Below are 21334 nucleotides of genomic sequence, written 5' to 3'. Positions count from 1 at the left end.
CGCCTCTTTTGGTGAGCCATGAGTACCGTGGAGACCCCACGTACCGTTTTGGTGCCCTTTGCACTTAGGCAGAGAGTAGCCGAAAGAAGTGTGTTCAGAATTCTTGCAAGATTGTTGTTCACATAGGCGCCCTCTCTTTCCTTTTTTCACATTAAACATCAAGTTCAGAGGTCTCGGGTTGCTTCCCCTGCAACTACGGGAAAAGGGAGACGTCTTGTCCTCAGGGGGCCCTGCTGCTTCGCAGTGACCTCTTGGGCTCTGAAGCAGAGAGGTTGATGGGCAGGATGGCCGCTGCAGCTGGGCCGCACCTGTGCTTCTGCCTCCACAGCTGTAATTTAGAGTGTGTTCAACATCAGGTTGGGGAAAGGTACACTTAGGTTTGGGGTATTGTAGAAAAGTGGAAGACTCTGCCCATAGAGCCCTGGAGCATGGTGACATTTCACAAGATAGGTTTGCCGATCTTCCTGACAACATGGAGGACTCCACTTGCAGCGGGGCTGGGGATACACTAGGACCATCAGATCCCACCCCCAGTCAGTTTGAAATGAATTCAACCAACCGTCCACACATACAAGTCTCAGTTTTTGCTTAAAACATGCAGTCAGGCGAGGCTCAGTGGCTCACGCCTGTAATCCCAGCACTTTGGGAGGCCCAGGCGGGCGGATCACTTGAGGTCAGGAGTTCGAGACCAGCCTCGCCAAGATGGTGAAACGCTGTCTCTACTAAAAAATACAAAACTTAGCCGGGCTTGGATCCCAGTTACTCAGGAGGCTGAGATGGGAGAATCGTTTGAACCCAGAAGGCAGAGGTTGCAGTGAGCCCAGATCGTGCCACTGCACTCTGGCTTGGGCGACAGAGTGAGATGTCTCAAAAAAAATACAGTCACAGTCCTGCTGGGCTGTTCTAGCCATAGTAATACAAAACAAAGGAAAAATCTAAAGGGACAGCTGTCAGGTAAAAATCAAATTCCTTTCCATTTTCAGTACATATTAAACAGGAAGCAGGTAATTGTCTTGTGGTTTTGAAGGTAAAATAAAGAGGACACATTATAAAATAGATTGTTGAAGTATTTTAATCTAGGTGTTTCAGTGTCGGGCATGTTAATACATTTCTATAAAGAGGTAGATGTCTGTCTGGTCTCTAATGCAAACACTTGACTATGTGAAATGCTCACATCTATTTTTTATTTTTCTTAAAAGGCACTTTCTCTTCCCAACCACGTGGCTGCAGACTTCTTGCTCTCAAGTTGTCCTGACATGCTCTGAGAGCACACACAACATACAACACCTGGATCTGTGAATTAATTACTGCCTAGGCTACCACCAAGAATCTATCCAAGTGGCCAAGTGCAAGGACCTTCTGTTTCTTATCCAAGTACATTCTTTCATCACGGCCTCGGTCCGAGAATTGACCCTTAACTATGAATTCCTGCTTCATTTCCATTTCAGTCAGCCATTTTAGAGCAGGAAAAAGCCAGAAGCAGGTGTCAGCCAGCAGGTGTGGCTCATAATTCATATTTTTCACAGAAGCATCATTTAGAGGGGAAAAAAATCTGTCTAAGCTGATTTCAAAGTTAACTTATTAGTATAAATTTTTAAAAAAAGGTAGGCCAGCCTGGGCAACAAAGTGAGACCCCTGTCTCTACAGGAAAAAAAAAAAAAAAAGCTGGGTGTGGTGTTGCACACCGGTTGGCCCAACTACTCAGGAGGCTGAAGTGGGAGGATCACTAGAGCCCAGGAGGTTGAGGCTACAGTGAGCTGTGATCAGGCCACTGCATTCCAGCCTGGGCAACAGAGTAAGTCCCTATCTCTAAAGAAAAAAATAAAAATAAAATAAAAAATTTGGGAGTGGGGAGGGTCAGTGTTTTTTCTTATAATACATGCTCAGCCGGGCACGGTGGCTCACACCTGTAATCCCAGCACTTCGGGAGGCTAAGGTGGGTGGATCACAAGGTCAGGAGATCGAGACCATCCTGGCTAACACGGTGAAACCCTGTCTCTACTAAAAATACAGAAAAAAAAAAAAAAATTAGCCGGGCGTGATGGCTGGCGCCAGTAGTCCCAGCTACTCGGGAGGCTGAGGCAGGAGAATGGGGTGAGCCCAGGTGGCGGAGCTTGCAGTGAGCCGAGATCATGCCACTACACCCCAGCCTGGGCAACAGAGCAAGACTCCATCTCAAAAAAAAAAAAAAAAATACTTGCTTAAGTTTTGATTGGTAAACAATTTGCTTAGAAATCCAAATGTTAAACTGAGATAGCTTTGCTTGCAGTTTTTTTTTTTTTTTTTGAGACGGAGTCTCACTGTTGCCCAGGCTGGAGTGCAGTGGCGCGATCTCGGCTCACTGCAAGCTCCGCCTCCCGGGTTGGGTTCAGGCCATTCTCTTGCCTCAGCCTCCCCAGTAGCTGGGCCCGGCAAAACTCCAGCGCACAGATGGGGCACCCGGATTTGAACCAGGGACCTCTTAATCTGCAGTTAAATGCTCTACCACTGAGCTATACCCCCGCCACTGCTTGTAGCTTTAAAATGTTACAGATTTTTTCCTTTTGCATAGTAAAAATGGAATACAATGTTATTATTCCATGGACAGGTGTGAGCTTGAGCATATTATGTTCTTTGGCTTTCTTTTGATTTTACATAATGTGTCTTTTGTTGTACTTCATTACAGTGATGGCCTCTCCCTCTGTTTCTGATTAAACCATGAAACCTCACACATTCACTGATATTTTTAACTTTATTTTGGTTAGTAAGTAAGTTTTGGTGATGAGACTATGAAGCCACAAATTCCCTAAAGCACTGAAATTCAGTTAAAAGGAAACTACTCCATCCAGCAAAGAGTTTTGGTTTTAGTTGAACCCGGAGCTTCGTGTTCATTCATAGTTAATAAATAATGCCCATTCATCTAGCCCAAGGGGACGAGATTGGGGATGCTCACATTCTATTGGGTGAAGAATTCCTAGAGTGCCTAAGACCAGTGTGTTATGTGGGACCTTGATTAAAGGTCAGAGAATGAGACTATGTATTCCCATAGGGAAGGGATACTTCAGCAACTGACTCTACTTATGACAGAGGGTTCGGCCAGCTGGGACATGAATTCAAGGGCTTTAATTATGCATCAGTTCCTACAAGACTATTATGTCTGGATTGAAGGTGTTCAAATTGAACTGTAATTTTTAGTTTCTGCATTGCTTGCTAGGGTTTGAAATGGAAATAATTATGGTGATCCTCCATACCACAAAGAAGATTATTTACAAGTGCACACCAAAATTTGCATTCAGGTGTGGAATTAGTTTAGGAAAGCTCTCCAAGTCAGAATCTGTTTTCCCCAAAGTCAGCACAGAGCCCCAGTTGCTGCCTCTGAAAGATTTGTGTCACATCTTATCTGGTATCTGTGGCGGTTGCCAGTATCGACTGCTCCCTCTTTGGAAAGTTACTCCCTTATCTGTGGTGACAGGACACACTCCTGTTTTTCTCCTACCTCCATGGCCTGTCCTTCTTAGTCTTTTTTGGCTTTTCCCCTTTGCCCATCCTTTACTTGTGCTCTCTGAGAAGTTCTCTCATTGGGAGAGAACTCTTTCCTACATTCTCCCTTGGTGAGCTTTCTGGGAAATATTTCTTGAACGCACTGTCTACTCTCCTGCCTCAGGGCGTTTGCACATATGATTTTGTCTGCTTAGAATGTTCTTTCCTCACATATGGGGATATGTGGCTTGCTTCATTGTTTAGTTCTCCGGTGTTACCTTTAGATGAAGGCTTTCCTAGTTATCCATAGAAAATAGCAGGTATCTAGTCAGGGCTGGGACTAGGTGGAGGCAAGCAAGATACCCAGGGTGCAGAACTTAAGGAGGCACCCACTCTCATGCAAGCGCAGGGTGAGCACCTGAGAATGAGTGCCTCTCTACATTTAGTGTCCTGAGTACCTCGCTTGCCTAAGCCATCCGGCCCTGTACCCAGTCACTCTCTAGTCTCCTTATTTTTCTTCACAGATGTTATCACCCACTAACATATGTACATAATTGATTACTGTCTGTTTCCCCACCCTTGCCCCACCCACGCCATGACAGTGTGAGCCCTATGGGAGCAGGCCCGTGTCTGTTTTAGTTTTTGCTGTATCCCTGGAGCCTAGAACAGCTCAGGACATAGTCAGTATTCAGTATATGTTTATATTTAATTAAATATAATGTATAAATGGCTACCATTCATATTATTGATGGCTCTCAAATTTGCAAAAACAAGGTTTGTAAATGGACCTCTCCCCTTGATGCCCCACAAGCTTTTTAAACTCAGCATATCCAAAATTGCATTTAATACCTTCTGCTGCCAAGCCTACCTCCCATTTGAATTCTCTTTTCAGGTGAATAGCACCTACATGCAGCTCAGATCAAAGTGCTGGAGATGTGATAACTCAGGCTTGTCAAGTCGCTCCGGAAATAACTCCTGCCCTGGTCATCTCCATCCCTAGGGCCCTGCCCTCTCATTCAGGCTGTCCTCCCTGCCTCCAGGGAAAACTGCCTTCACCTTTCAACTGATCTTGCAAATACTTTGCCTTTTTCTGTTGGAAACTTCCACCATGTTCCTGTGAAGGGAGCTCTCTAAACCACACATCTGATCATGCCACTTCTTTACCTTATTCTCCTTCCACATAGCCCCATAGGTTTGAAGATCCAATTCAAATTTTGTAGATGAGAAGGCCCTTGTGATCTGCTGCTGAGCCTCGTGTGCCTACTTCCTCTCTTTTCCTGCCCTTGTGTTCTACCCTGCATCCCCACCCAACACACAGTCTTTGTGCTCTCTTACAGAATACTTGGAATTGCTAGAAACATCTATCTTCTTCTTCTTCTTTTTTTATTTTTTTATTATACTTTAAGTTCTAGGGTAAATGTGCACAACAGGTTTGTTACATATGTATACATGTGCCACCTTGCAGTGCTGCACCCATTAACTTGTCATTTACATTAGGTGTATCTCCTAATGCTATCCCTCCCTCTTACCCCCACCCCACGACAGGCCCCAGTGTGTGATGTTCCCCTTCCTGTATCCAAGTGTTCTCATTGTTCAATTCCCACCTTTGAGTGAGAACATGCGGTGTTTGGTTTTTTGTCCTTCTGATAGTTTGCTGAGAATGATGGTTTCCAGCTTCATCCAAGTCCCTACAAAGGACATGAACGCATCCTTTTTTATGGCTGCATAGTATTCCATGGTTTATATGTGCCACATTTTCTTAATCCAGTCTATCACTCATGGACATTTGGGTTGGTTCCAAGTCTTTGCTATTGTGAATAGTACCACAATAAACATACATGTGCATGTGTCTTTTTTTTTATTTTATTATTATTATACTTTCAGTTTTAGGGTACATGCGCACAACATGCAGGTTTGTTACATATTTATACATGTGCCATGTTGGTGTGCTAACCCATTAACTCGTCATTTAGCATTAGGTATATCTCCTAATGCTATCCCTCCCCCTCCCCCCACCCCACAACAGTCCCAGGAGTGTGATATTCCCTTTCCTGTGTCCATGTGTTCTGATTGTTCAATTCCCACCTATGAGTGAGAACATGCGGTGTTTGGTTTTTTGTCCTTGCGATAGTTTGCTGAGAATGATGGTTTCCAGTTTCATCCATGTCCCTACAAAGGACATGAACTCATCATTTTTTATGGCTGCATAGTATTCCATGGTGTATATGTGCCACATTTTCTTAATCCAGTCTATCATTGTTGGACATTTGGGTTGGTTCCAAGTCTTTGCTATTGTGAATAGTGCCGCAATAAACATACGTGTGCATGTGTCTTTGTAGCAGCATGATTTATAATCCTTTGGGTATATACGCAGCAATGGGATGGCTGGATCAAATGGTATTTCTAGTTCTAGATCCCTGAGGAATCGCCACACTGACTTCCACAATGGTTGAACTAGTTTACAGTCCCAGCAACAGTGTCAAAGTGTTCCTATTTCTCCACATCCTCTCCAGCACCTGTTGTTTCCTGACTTTTTAATGATGGCCATTCTAACTGGTGTGAGATGGTATCTCATTGTGGTTTTGATTTGCATTTCTCTGATGGCCAGTGATGATGAGCATTTTTTCATGTGTTTTTTGGCTGCATAAATGTCTTCTTTTGAGAAGTGTCTGTTCATATCCTTTGCCCACTTTTTGATAGGGTTGTTTGTTTTTTTCTTGTAAATTTGTTTGAGTTCATTGTAGATTCTGGATATTAGCCCTTTGTCAGATGAGTAGGTTGCAAAAATTTTCTCGCATTTTGTAGGTTGCCTGTTCACTCTGATGGTAGTTTGTTTTGCTGTGCAGAAGCTCTTTAGTTTAATTAGATCCCATTTGTCAATTTTGGCTTTAGTTGCCATTGCTTTTGGTGTTTTAGACATGAAGTCCTCACCCACGCCTATGTCCTGAATGGTATTGCCTAGGTTTTCTTGTAGGGTTTTTATGGTTTTAGGTCTAACATGTAAGTCTTTAATTCATCTTGAATTAATATTTGTATAAGGTGTAAGGAAGGGATCCAGTTTCAGCTTTCTACATATGGCTAGCCAGTTTTCCCAGCACCATTTATTAAATAGGGAATCCTTTCCCCATTTCTTGTTTTTGTCAGGTTTGTCAAAGATCAGATGTTTGTAGATAAGCGGCATTATTTCTGAGGGCTCTGTTCTGTTCCATTGATCTATATCTCTGTTTTGGTACTGGTACCATGCTGTTCTGGTTACTGTAGCCTTGTAGTATAGTTTGAAGTCAGGTAGCATGATGCCTCCGGCTTTGTTCTTTTTGCTTAGGATTGTCTTGGCAATGCAGGCTCTTTTTTGGTTCCATATGAACTTTAAAGTAGTTTTTTCCAATTCTGTGACAAAAGACATTGGTAGCTTGATGGGGGTGGCATTGAATCTGTAAATTACCTTGGGCAGTATGGCCATTTTCATGATATTGATTCTTCCTATCCATGAGCATGGAATGTTATTCCATTTGCTTGTATCCTCTTTTATTTCATTGAGCAGTGGTTTGTAGTTCTCCTTGAAGAGGTCCTTCACATCCCTTGCAAGTTGGATTCCTAGTTATTTTATTCTCTTTGACGCAATTGTGAATGGGAGTTCACTTATGATTTGGCTCTCTGTTTGTCTGTTATTATTGTACAAGAATGCTTGTGGTTTTTGCACATTGATTTTGTATCCTGATACTTTGCTGAAGTTGCTTATCAGCTTAAGGAGATTTTGGGCTGAGACAACGGGGTTTTCTAAATATACAATCATGTCATCTGCAAACAGGGACAATTTGACTTCCTCTTTTCCTAATTGAATACTCTTTATTTCTTTCTCTTGCCTCATTGCCCTGGCCAGAACTTCCAACACTGTGTTGAATAGGAGTGGTGAGAAAGGGCATCCCTGTCTTGTGCCAGTTTTCAAAGGGAATGCTTCCAGTTTTTGCCCATTCAGTATGATATTGGCTGTGGGTTTGTCATAGATAGCTCTTATTATTTTGAGATACGTCCTATCAACACCAAATTCGTTGAGAGTTTTTAGCATGAAGGGCAGTTGAATTTTTTCAAAGGTCTTTTCTGCATCTATTGAGATAATCATGTGGTTTTTGTCTTTGGTTCTGTTTATATGCCCGATTATGTTTATTGATTTGCATATGTTGAACCATTCTACCAAGCAAATGGAAAACAAAAAAAGGCAGGGGTTGTAATCCTAGTCTCTGATAAAACAGACTTTAAACCAACAAAGATCAAAAGGGACAAAGAAGACCATTACATAATGGTAAAGGGATCAATTCAATAAGAAGAGCTAACTCTCCTAAATATATATGCACCCAATACAGGGGCACCCAGATTTATAAAGCAAGTCCTTAGAGACTTACAAAGAGACATGGACTCCCACAGAATAATAATGGGAGACTTTAACACCCCACTGTCAACATTAGACAGATCAACGAGACAAAGTTAAAAAGGATATCCAGGAATTGAACTCATCTCTGCACCAAGGGGACCTAACAGACATCTACAGAACTCTCCACCACAAATCAACAGAATATACATTCTTCTTAGCACCACATCACACTTACTCCAAAATTGACCGCATAGTTGGAAGTAAAGCACACCTCAGCAAATGTAAAAAACAGAAATTATAACAAACTGTCTCTCAGACCACAGTGCAATCAAACTAGAACTCAGGATTAAGAAACTCACTCAAAACTGCTCAACTACATGGAAACTGAACAACCTGCTCCTAAATGACTACTGGGTACATAACGAAATGAAGGCAGAAATAAAGATGTTCTTTGAAACCAATGAGAACAAAGACACAACATACCAGAATCTCTGGGACACATTTATGGCAGTGTGTAGAGGGAAATTTGTAGCACTAAATGCCCAAAAGAGAAAGCAGGAAAGATCTAAAATTGACACCTTAACTTCACAATTCAAAGAACTAGAGAAGCAAGAGTAAACACATTCAAAAGCTAGCAGAAGGCAAGAAATAACTAAGGTCAGAGCCGAACTGAAAGAGATAGAGACACAAAAAACCCTTCAAAAAAATCAATGAATCCAGGAGCTGGTTTTTTGAAAAGATCAACAAAATTGATAGACTGCTAGCAAGACTAATAAAGAAGAAAAGAGAGAAGAATCAAATAAATACAACAAAAAAATCCTAAAGGAGATATCACCACCAATCCCACAGAAACACAAACTACCATCAGAGAATACTATAAACACTTCTATGCAAATAAACTAGAAAATATAGAAGAAATGGATACATTCCTGGACACATACACCCTCCCAAGACTAAACCAGGAAGAAGTTGAATCCCTGAATAGACCAATAAGAGGCTCTGAAATTGAGGCAATAATTAATAGCTTACCAATCAAAAAAAGTCCACGACCAGATGGATTCATAGCTGAATTCTACCAAAGGTACGAGGAGCTGTTACCATTCCTTCTGAAACTATTCGAATCAATAGAAAAAGAGGGAATCCTCCCTAACTCATTTTATGAGGCCAGCATCATCCTGATACCAAAGCCGGGCAGAGACACAACCAAAAAAGAGAATATTAGACCAAGATCCCTGATGAACTTCGTTGCAAAAATTCTCAATAAAATGCTGGCAAACCGAATCCAGCAGCACATCAAAAAGCTTATCCACCATGATCAAGTGGGAAGCATCCATCTTCTTAAATGCAGCTGTACCTTACCATTGCCTGCCGAATTCTCCTTGTGTTCAACCTCAGTGGAAGGAGCAATTTGAACTTCCTTGCCTATCAAACTGTTTTGTAATTTTCTGTTTACCTTTCTCCCCCATGCCACTGTGAGCACCTCTGAGGACAAAAACTGGGTCTTTCATTTTGCATACCCAGTATACAGTTGGCGCTCCATGTTGTTTGTTGAATGTGTATAAACTCATCTAAATATTATTATGTTATATAGGAGAGAATATAGATCTTAAATGACTTTTTCTTTACTTGCCAACTATTTATTCCAACATCATTTAAAAAAATCCTTCTGACTGGGCAAGGTGGCTCATATCTGTAATCCCAGCATTTTGGCAGGCTGAGGTGGGAGAATTGCTTGAGTCCAGGAGGTTGAGGCTGCAGTAAGCCCTGACTGTGCCATTGCACTCCAGCCTGGGCGACAGAGTGAGACTGTATCTCTCAAAAAAAAAAAAAAAAAAAAAAAAAAAAAGAAGTCCTTTCTACCCCCTTATGTGAAAAATTTACTTTGTCATATATTAAATTTTAACAAATAGTTGGATATAGTTCCTGTTTTCTGTTTTGTTCTCTTGATTTACATATCCATTCCTGTACCAGTAACTCCCTCAGTTACTCTCCCCGTCAACCCCCACTGCCCAGAATGTTCTCTGAGCTTTGTCCATGATTATTTTCCTAAATATATTTTGGCATTGAATGTTATGTTGATTTTTAATATTAATAGAAAAATCCCTTTAAGAGTTTTAATTGGAGAAATTATGCAATACTGAACATTATCTTTGAAAAAGCAGAATGTTTTTAAATTATAATTTTCACATCTTGAATTTGGTTAGTTGCTAGTTTAAGAGTAACCAGATAATGGAGAAACCACATCAAAAGCTGATGTCAAGTGACAGTCACGTTTTTAAGCTAATCACTAGTTTCTCAGGACAGAATTCATAGACTCATGTTTCTCATGCCTGATAAGTTCTTCCCTTCCTATGCAAAGATAATCCATCTAACAAGCTAACATATTTGTCTTTTAAAACTCTCTAATGGAGATAGACAACATCTTTCATGTGCCATTTTAGCAGTAGATGGAATATTATGGGTGGAAAGTTCTTTCTTTTGTCCAACCCTACTATTTAAACACAAATTCAACCTATTCTCTTGGTGGAGATGGAAAACAGCTGGCCACCATCCCTTTTCCACAATTTTTTCTTATACTTTCAACTGGTAATAGTGAAATACGTCTTCAGCTCAGTTTGACTAAAAATGTATTTGGTGGGGCCTTCTAAACATCCATAAATTTTGCACAAACCTTTCAAGCATTTTACATGATTAATCCCCTATGATTATCTAATACAAGATGTTGCACACTGCCTGAAGCTCAGATTATGAAGAGAGGCCTGTAACCTTGGGGCGTCTGCATCGTGTTCACTGCATTATCAGCCTTTCCCATCCTTTGTTTGTATAATGGGATCAAAAACACAGTTATTTTGTTTTTTACCTTGTTTATTTTAAACTCTCAGTGTCTTTTGGCTGGGAATAGAGTCTAAACTTTCTAATTTAAGCAAAGGAGTTTATGAGCCACTGGGGCAAAGATTTCATCCCATAGCCCGGCAGTTGGAAGGAGGGAGATGATTTGGTTCATTGATTTCTCTTCTGAGTCTATTTATTTCCAGTTCTAGCCCCTGATCCCTATCTGCCAGGGGAGTAGTTAATCATTTTTCTCATATCCTCTGGCTCTCAGTAAGTGCTCAGGTGATCTGATTTAAGGTATGCCTTAAGTTTGTACAAGCCACTTACATGAGCTCATAGTTACAATTTATTTCAGGTAAAGTTATTGCTAGTATGTAAGGATGATACAACTTGGTTTACATTATTATGAAATTTTAAAATCTGATTAATTTTACACAAATAGAGGTTTTTGTTGTTGTTTTCTTAATTGCTGAGAACCATAGCAATGGAAGTTCACTCCCACTCCTACTTTTAGGGAAACGAGTTCAGACAGCTGAGTTTTAGGCCACACTGTCAATCAAACAAAACAAAACAAAACAAAACAAAACAAAATAAAACAGCACAAACTTATCCACTTGGACCACTGTTTACCTGCTTTTCCTCCATTTCTCTGACAAGAGCTTATGCAGAAACGTGAACAATACAGATTAGCCTTTAAAAACAAACAACTTCATAAGAAGTGAGCACATTCAGGGAGTACGTCCCTGGGCTGTAGACATTCAGCCCAGCACATGTGGTGCAGAGTTTGTAGAAGACAGAAGGGAATGGAATGTGTTCTTCCACAGGAGTGACTTTGGGAAGCTCTATACTTATTTCAGTGATGCTGCCAATACTGAAGATTCTTTTTGGAACTCCTCTTTAAGAAACACCTTCAGACTTTCTATCCCAAAATATTTCCTAAGTCTATCAGTTTTTTTTGGTCACCCCATGGCCAATGCCCTAATTAAGATACTTAGCATCTCTTAATCCTGAATATGGAAACATTTTCTCACTTTTTTTTTTTTTTTTTTGAGAGGGAGTCTCGCTCTGTCACCAGGCTGGAGTGCAGTGGTGCAATCTCGTCTCACTGCAACCTCTGCCTCCTGGGTTCAAGTGATTCTCCTGGCTCAGCCTCCTGAGTAGCTGGGATTACAGGTTCATGCCACCACGCCCAGCTAATTTTTGTATTTTTCGTAGAGATGGGGTTTCACCGTGTTGGTCAGGATGGTCTCGATCTCTTGACCTTGTGATCCGCCTGCCTCGGTGTTGGGATTACAGGCGTGCCTGGCCTTCTCACTGGTTGTATGGCCAGTTTACACCCCTTCAGTTAATTTTTCTTGTTGTTGCTAGAGGGATATTTTTCCCGTGACCATATCCCTTAACATGACGGTCAGCGCTTTGTACCATCTGGTCTTGTTCTATTTTCCAGGCTTTTCTTCTCTATCCCCTCCATATGAATAATACTGCTATGAACATTAGTGTGCAAGTCTTTGTGGGGCTGTATGTTTTTGTTTCTCTTGGGTATATACCTAGGAGTGGAATTGCTTGGTCATATGGTAACTGTGTGTAACATTTTGAGGAACTGCCAAACTGTTTTGCAGAGCAGCTGCATCATTTTACATTCCCACCAGTAATGCATATGGGTTCCAATTTCTCCACATCCTTATTAACACTTGTTATTGTTGGTCTTTTTGATTATAGCCATCTCAGTGTGTGAAGTAGCATCTTACTGTGGTTTTGATTTGCATTTTCCTGATAACTAGTGATGTTGAGCATCTTTTCATATATTCATTACCATTTACATAGTTTTAAAGAGAGATGTTTATTTAAATTGTTTGCCTATTTTTAAATTAGGCCATTTATCTTTTCATTATTGAGGTTTTTTTTTTTTTTTTTTTTTTTGAGATGGAGTCTCGCTCTTTCACCCACGCCGGACTGCAGTGGCGCGATCTCGGCTCACTGCAAGCTCCGCCTCCCGGGTTCACGCCATTCTCCTGCCTCAGCCTCTCCGAGTAGCTGGGACTACAGGTGCCCGCCACCACGCCCAGCTAATTTTTTGTATTTTTAGTAGAGACGGGGTTTCACTGTGGTCTCGATCCCCTGACCTCGTGATCCGCCCGCCTCGGCCTCCCAAAGTGCTGGGATTAAAAGCGTGAGCCACCGTGCCCGGCCTCATTATTGAGTTTTAAAACTTCTTTACATATTGTGAGTACAAGTCCTTATTGGATATATGATTTGCAAACGTTTTATCGCACTCTGTGGGTTCTTTTCATTTTCTTAATAGTGTCATTTGAAGCACAAATATTTTTAATTTTGATTTAGCCTGACTTACCAGTCTCTTGGTAGCTTGGACTTTTGGTGTCATATATAAAAAATCATTGCCTAACCCAAGGTCACAAGGATTTATTCCTGAATTTTCTTCTAAGAGTTTTATAGTTTTAGATTTTTTATTTAGGTCTATGATCCACTTTGAGTTAATTTTGTGTGTGGTGTGAAGTTAGGGGTCCAAATTCATGTTTGTCTTGTGGATTTCCAGTTGTCTTAGCACCATTTGCTGAAAAGACTATTCTTCCCCCATTAAATTGTCTTGTCCCTCTACCCCTATGTATTTTTATAGTTTAATGTCCTTATTTATGTTATTACTTTGACTTAGAATTATTTTCTATCATTCTTCTCTTCCTATTAACATTTAAGTATAACCTTCATCTAACTATATCAAAGTTATATTTAGATTTACCATCTCAATAAAACTTCTCTAACCACCTAAGCTGAATTATTGCTCCCTCCTTTGTGTTCCCATAAATAGTATTTATTTTATATCTTGATTATGGCATGTGTCTTCTTGTACTCTGATTAGCTGTGTGCACCTCTATCTCTTCTACTGCACTGTGTGTTCCTTTTGGAAGGGCTTACTCATGTATGTGTGCCGGTGGCAACTGGTAAGTATTCAATAAATAGTTGCTGATTAGGTGAATGAAGAAATGTATAAATGAACAAATAAATGAATGTCCTAAATAAGAATACATTTCTATACTATGGCAGTAGGTTCTGTTTTTTAAAACAACCAATAATCTTAGGTGAATAAGGAAAATACTACAATGAATGGTGGTGGGTATTACCGTTTCAGACCAAAGGCAAACTCTGAAGATGGTTCCAAATGACAAGACCCTCATTACTTAGTCCTAACATTTCCTTTCAAAGTTAGCTATCTTTCACCAGTGTAATATGAAGTATAACACCAGGATTGGGATTATGATCTGGGGGATGGTACAAACCTCTGCTTAACCGACACCCCTCACATTCATTTAATGATTTGTCACAGTGCTTCCCTCTCCCACTCTATAGCCCCTAAGTACATGCTTAGTGTCAGTATTCCACATTATACTCCAGAAGCTGGACACCATTTCTAGAAGGTCACATTTCGAAAGCCAAGCCATGCCACCCACTCTGGGAAAGCACTTTCTGTTCAGGCTCTTCTGTGGCTATTAGTAAAGCCTAGTTGACTTTACTTGGCTATCATGAAGTAGGTTATAGTGGAGGACAGGAGATGGGTTGACAGAGGCAAGAGCTTGTGGTGACAGAATCAGAGGTACTGCTAACAGATGTTGTGCCCTATTTGAATGTCATGGAAAAATACATTGCTCTTTTGCGGGCATATAGGGTCTTCTGGTGCTTAGCTATGAAGGCAAACCTAAAGAGCTAGTGGTCAGGAAAATCAGGCCCAGCTCTAAGCCTGTGCTTAACCAGGACTTCTAGTGTAAAAAAACTAGTACTGAGATAGTGGAATCCCATTGTAACCTGTTGTCCAGAGATGAGAAAACACCCATATTATTGGCTTCCTGTGTCACAATGAGAGGGCTCACTTTACACCACCATGTACTTGAGGATATGATTTGATTTGCAACATAACTGAATCCATGAGAAAGCCAAGTGTGGGACTCATGAATTTTTACTGTATTTCTTCCATGTCAAAGCAACAAAAATTCATAAGAATCTTTTGTGCATCATCAAAAAAAGAGTCAAAGTGTCAGCCCTGTATAAGCACGTTCTTCCCAACATATACATGTAGCCTCTGAACATCTGCAAAGCAGCATTGCCATTGAAGAGTTTGCTGGTGTTTTGGAACAAGTGAAGAGCAGCCAGAGAGCATAAAGAGCAAGGAAAACTTTCAGCTTGTAGACTCACAGATGAGATTTCTGCTGAAATGATTAACAACTATTGTCAGATCTGCAAGTAGTGACCACAAAACACCTGCTCTCGTTTCATGTGTTTAAATTCACATTTATTAAAATGGGCTGGGTGCGGAGGCGCCTGCCTATAGTCCCAGCTACTTGGCGGGCTGAGGTGGGAGGATCGCTTGAGCCAGGGAGGTCGAAGATGCAGTGAGCCGAGATTGTGCCACTGCAATCCAGCCTAGCTGACAAAGTGAGACCTTTCTCAAAAAAAGAAGAAAACCCCATTTATTAAAATAAACAATGGTTCATTTATGTAACAAAAATGTAATTGTCAAAATGGTTTTCAGAATTCATACAAGGTTTAACATGGTCAAGAACTATATTCAGTTACTTAATGTAAATCTGTGTTAGAATTAAAGACCAAATACTAACGGTTATTCACAGGTGAGATGAATAACTGAAAATGTCCCCAATTTTTTAGGTTTCTATTAGGCTAATTTACATAAGTTGGAATATCTAAATTGATAAGAAGTGTGTGGTAAATGAAAGCTTGGATGATTTTCATGGATCTTGCTGTTTATCCAAGTATGGCATGCTTAGCAAATCCTAATAACAGATTTGCTTTGAAAATCAAGATAAAGGCCAGGCATGGTGGGTCATGCCTGTAATCCCAGCACTTTGGGAGGCTGAGGTGGGTGGATCACCTGAGGTCAGGAGTTCGAGACCAGCCTGGCCAAGAGACTAGCTTGGTCAATATGGTGAAACCCCGTCTCTACTAAAAATACAAAAATTAGCCAGGTATGGTGGCGGGCACCTGTAATCCCAGCTACTTGAGAGGCTGAGGCAGGAGAATTGCTTGAACCCAGGAGGTGGGGGTTGCAGTGAGCTGAAGATTGTGCCATTGCACTCCAGCCTGGGTGACAGCGAGACTGACTCAAAAAAAAAAAAAAAAAAAAAAAAAGAAAATGAAGATAAAACTGAAAGCAACTTATGTATTTCCTACTTATTTAATACTTTTCTATTTGTTTAGTCATAGGAAAAAGGCATATGCAGCCATTAGGCATATACATACATTACCATGCACATTACTTTGTGAACTTTTATTATTTACCAGCAGCCCAATATTATTTCACATTTGAAGCTGTCTGCCTGAGCCAACGGAGAATGGTATATCAGTAACTGTATGAGGTGCCTATGTAAGATAGAAACTTAGACTAGATGAGTGAGTCTCAAATGTTGGGATACCACAGAATCACCTGGGGAGCTTGTTAAAAATACAGATATCTTGGCTCAAGAGTATCTGTATTTTGACCAAGCTCACCGAGGTGGCTGTTGTGTACCAATATTTGTAAAATATTGAGTTTGGTGACCTATGCAATCTTTTTAAACTCTAAGATTGTATGAGCCTACAAAACAGATATATATGTGTCTTCAAAGACCTCATGATATCAAACTTAATCAATTAAAAGAAAACTTCTTTTGAAAGTCTCTTACAAAGGAAACCAATGTTTTAGCCATTCTTCTTTGTTCCTAGTTGTCCCTCCAGTGAGTTTGTGTCACTCTTCACAGTCTATATTTCTCCGCCTTTCATGTGATTCCCACATGTTTTACAGAGTCTAAAGGCATATGAGGTAAGCTTTATAAAACAGCTCAGTGTGTTATGGCTAAACGTGCCACCTTTCCATTGTGTCAAATCACCACCTGAAAAGGGATGAGGCAGATCCACTGACAACTAATCAGAAGGTTTTTGTGAAATAAAGAGAAAGTGCTCCTTGCTTTAGAAAGTACTGGTTTTCTCTTGCTTAGTTCTAGTTACACCCAATAGCAATGGCAGAGGATTTGATTCAGAGACTCTAGGAGGTTGCCGGGCTAAGCCTGAGCAATTCCAGGCTGTCCTGCCAAAGCCCATGTGGAAAGAGATATAGTTCCTCTATTTGCTCCTTCCCAGAAGGCTAGGACCTCTTTTCTGTATTAGTGGAAATTAAATCCATAAGACATGGCAATGTAAAATAAAACTCAACAAGGGAGGGTCAAATGCTACTTAAGAAAATACTTTTTTTTTCTAATTTAAACTTCTACTTCCCCAGCAATAAGAATACAACACCAGTGAAGCTAATAAAGCCTCTGGAATGACATTCTTTTGTGAACCTTGAAGAAGAGAATATTCTATTTTATAATGTTGAATGTAAAGACTCGTGTCTTTGCCCCACGAATAAGAATTACACAGCCTCATTAGTAAGGAAGAGCTCTGTTGCTAGTTTTTTAATTACTGGCCTACAGTAACTTATGAGAACTTGCTGGCACAGGAAGAGAAACAGTTGATTCTGAACAGGCTATGGCTTTAGCATCAAATTGCTCACATACTGTAAAACAATTATTTCACTAGTAGAACCAGAATATTATGCCTGCCTTTCTCCCCATCTCCATCACAGTTTATCGTTCACCTCTTACTGCATTTCTCTTAAGGCATTAGGGAATCTTTTATGGCAGAAACATTTTATGCAGAAAGCCAAGTTCCCAGAAAGCAAAATCCTGTGTGTATATACTTGAGTACATGCAATTCTGAAAGGGAGAAAAACATGACTGAAGTTTGCTAAAAGAGGATTATGCTAGCTAAGTTTATCATCTTAATTACTGCAGCTGACTATGTAATCAACAACTTGGACTGATTAAAGTTATAAGAACATTCATTATGGAAAGGAAATAAGTCTAGCCTGTGGCTGCTCAGCTAATGAATAGTGAAAACAGGATAATTTCAAACTGGTGAAAGAAGAATGTATGTAACAAGTATGCTAGACTATAGAAAAGACTGGAAGCCCTTACCACAGTCAGCCCACGGGACTGAAACATTACACTATTCTTTAATGGACTTGAATTGTAGGACATGAAAGTTTGAAATGAATGTGTGAGCATATTAAACCAAGCAAAATTTCATAGATTTAAATTAAGAAAGAGCAACTTTGGCATGGAATAGTAAAACCTAACTTTTTTTTTTTTTAAACCTGACTGTAAAAAAAAAAAAAGTTTTAATTATTCTTAACCAGACATGAGAGGGAACACATCAGACTGACTTTGGGGTCTTTTTTGAGTCTACAGTGCTCCACCCTCCACACCTAGTTTAAAATCACTGCCAGGTGAGTTGCTGGTGATGGGAGTGTGTCAAATCTGCATTTGGGTGGGGCAGGAAACAAGATTGGAAACTACTGGCCTAAACTGTGAGATTTTAAAAAATCTTCCAGACAATTTTATTTTTATTATTCAACTACTTATATGTGGTATAAAAGTAAGCTTCAGTCAGCTGCTGAACTAAAATGGTTATACATAATTGAGTTTATAAGTAATGAGGGTTTATTTATTTATTTATTTATTTGAGATGGAGTCTCACTCTATCACCCAGGCTGGAGTGCAGATGTGCCATCTTGGCTCACTGCAACCTCTTGTCTCTCAGGTTGAAGTGATTCTCCTGCCTCAGTCTCCCAAGTAGCTGGGATTACAAGCGTACACCACCATGCCCAGCTAATTTTTGTACTTTTAGTAGAGACGGGGTTTCACCAGGTTGGCCAGGCTGGTCTCAAACTCCTGACCTCAGGTGATCCACCCGCCTCAGCCTCCCAAAGTGCTGAGATTACAGGCAAATAATGAGGTTTTAGTTAAAAAATTTATTTTGTTTCCGAAGCATACATAGATATAATGTAGAAAATGTAGATGAATGAAGTAAAAGAAAATATATTTTATCCATAATCCCATGACTTATTGTCAGTGTCATTTTGGGTATACATAAGTGGCGGCTAGTCTGAGACTAATGGTCCCATTTGCCCAGGACAGAGTGGGGTTTCCTGGACATGGAACTTTCAGTGCTAAAACCAGGAAATTCTCAGAAAAGTGGGAAGAGTTGATCCCCCTATGGTAGTCTTCAAAAGAAGACTAACACGAGAACTGCTCATCTGAACCCAGTAACCCCAGGCAACTCACAGAAACATGAGATAAAGTGGTTGTTTTCAGCTACTAAGTTTTGGGGTGGTTTGGTTCCCTCCCTGCCTCCCTTTCTCCCTCCCTCTTTCTCCCTTTCCTCCCTTCCTCCCTCCTTTCCTTTCTCTCTCACTATTAAATTATACATATAGCTTTGTAACCTGATTTAAAAAATAACTGTATATTACAAACATGTTTGCATGTTTTAAAATATTTCTCTACAACATCAATTTTAATGGTTACATGGAATTCTCCATTTTTTTTTTTTTTTGAGACAGAGTCTTGTTCTGTTGCCCAGGCTGGAGTTCAGTGGTGTGATGTCAGCTCATTTGCAACCTCCGGCTCCCTGGTTCAAGCCATTGCAGGCCTCAGACTCCTGAGTAGCTGGGACTACAGGCACGCACCACCACACCCAACTAATTTTTCTTATTTTTGTATTTTTAGCAGAGACAAGGTTTTGCCATATTGGCTAGGCTCTTCTTGAACTCTGGACCTCAGGTGATCCACCCGCCTAGGCCTCCCAAAGTGCTGGGATTACAGGCGTGAGCCACAGCGCCTGGCCTGGAATTCTACTGGAGTGTACCACAATCTGTTTAACAAGTCCCATGTTGTCAGATAACTATGTTGCTTCCCATTTTTTACTCTTACAAACAATGTTCTTATAGCTAAATCTTTACATACAAACTCCATGATGGCTTCTTTATGATTAATTCTTAGAAGTGAAATTGCTGAGTCAAAGACTATTATTTTGAAGGCTTTTAATGAGTATTGCCAAATTGCCCTTCTTACATGTGCTATTTTACAGACCTACTGACCATATATGAGAATACTCATTTTGCAAACAGTGGGTTTGCAACAACAAAACAAATTCCCAAACTCTGTCAACTTGACAAGTTAATGAGACTTCCTTATATTCTACAATCTGAGGCACACCATGGTGAAATCTCTCTCGTCAATTTACTATTGTGCCATGAGAATATGTTCTGAACAGCAGCTCTTGATGTTTACATAAACCATTACTTAAGCCCTCAACACCATCAAATATTTATTTAACATCCACTGTGGGTTAAGAATCGCAACCCAGGGCCCCAAAGCAACTTAGAAGCTAAAGGAAGGAGTGGAGGCACAGTTCCTTGTCTTTGCCTTGGGAATATTTTTAGTAAGTTGCTTCTTTTCCTTTTCTCTCTAGAGCTTTATAAAACCAAATTATGGGAAAATTATCATGCAATTTAAAAAATTAAACATTTTACATTGTAGAATATAAAATACCTTCATAAAAGAACATAATATATATTTACATTAAAGAAGAAAACATTAATGATCAGGCGTGGTGGCTCACGCCTGTAATCCCAGCACTTTGGGAAGCTGAGGCGGGTGGATCACTTGAGGTCAGGAGTTTGAGACCAGCCTGGCCAACATGGTGAAACCCTGTCTCTACTAAAAATACAAAAATTAGCTGGGCGTGGTCGTGGGTGCCTATAATCCCTGCCACTCAGGAGGCTGAGGGAGAATAATCACTTGAACCCAGGATGCGGAGGTTGCAGTGAGCTAAGATCGTGCCATTGCACTCCAGCCTGGGTGACAGAGCAAGACACCATCTCAAAAAAAAAAAAAAAGAAAAAAGGCTTAAAAAAAATTGGACTTCTATGGGACCACCATCCAACTTAAGAAATAGAACATTGCCAACACCTGAAAATCTCCACCCTTTCCCACCTATCCTTATGGAATTTCAATCTTGTTCCTGCTACATAATGGTAACCATCATTATAACTCGAGGATGATCATTTCCTTCCTGTTCCCTCTTGTTCTACCATTGTTTAGTTTTGCCTGCTTTTAAATTTTATATCAATGAAATCACAATGAATTATTCTTCTGATTTGCTGTTTTTGCTCAATGTTGTGTAAGATTCATCTATTTGGTTGCAGGTAGCTGTATAACATTTCACAATATGAATGTACCACAAATTTTAATCCTTCTATTGTTGATGGATTTGGGTTATTACCAACTTTTGGCTTTTGAGCCAGTCTAGGATTCATGATGTAACCATGGAGCAGATGCTTTGAGGTAATAAACTTCAAATTAGATGCATAAATAAATCTAATCTTTTAAAGATATTAGTTCCTTTGTGACAGATATTTCCCCTCCAGTGCTTTCAGCTTTGATGACTGAATGGTAGTTTCATTGTGAGAATACTATTATCTTGAATCCTTGTCAGTGATAGCTGTTTAATGAGGGTTTTTTCTCTCCTCCTACCTGGCACTGTGTGTGCAAGTCATCTCACTCAGGAAACACCCACGTGGTGGGGATGGCCTTCATGGCAACTGTCGTGCTCTTTATTCTTGCCATACTTGCTGTTCTCAGTGAAAAACTGAGAGTTCCTGGAAAATATATGGGTTCAGAAATGGGATGGTCATGAGGTTAAAGGACTTGGCTTGGGAAGGAAAAGAAGAAATACCATGTTTTAAAATATCATCTCTAACCAAATTAGAGATGGATTGAGATTATAACCACT

The 21334-nt window shown here is 40.2% G+C and overlaps 1 non-coding gene across 1 annotated transcript; it reads right to left on the bottom strand.

The window, feature by feature from the left end:
- Positions 1 to 2428: 2428 nt before the first annotated feature.
- Positions 2429 to 2502, bottom strand: TRNAC-GCA (transfer RNA cysteine (anticodon GCA)). Its single transcript has one exon. It is a non-coding gene; the product is annotated as a tRNA-Cys (tRNA).
- Between the last annotated feature and the right edge of the window lie 18832 nt (positions 2503 to 21334).

This window comes from Symphalangus syndactylus, chromosome 4 (genome assembly GCF_028878055.3).
Source record: "Symphalangus syndactylus isolate Jambi chromosome 4, NHGRI_mSymSyn1-v2.1_pri, whole genome shotgun sequence".
Classification (NCBI taxonomy): domain Eukaryota; kingdom Metazoa; phylum Chordata; class Mammalia; order Primates; family Hylobatidae; genus Symphalangus; species Symphalangus syndactylus.
The sequence above is the reverse complement of the archived record's forward strand: the minus strand, read 5'-3'. Positions and strand labels throughout refer to the sequence as shown.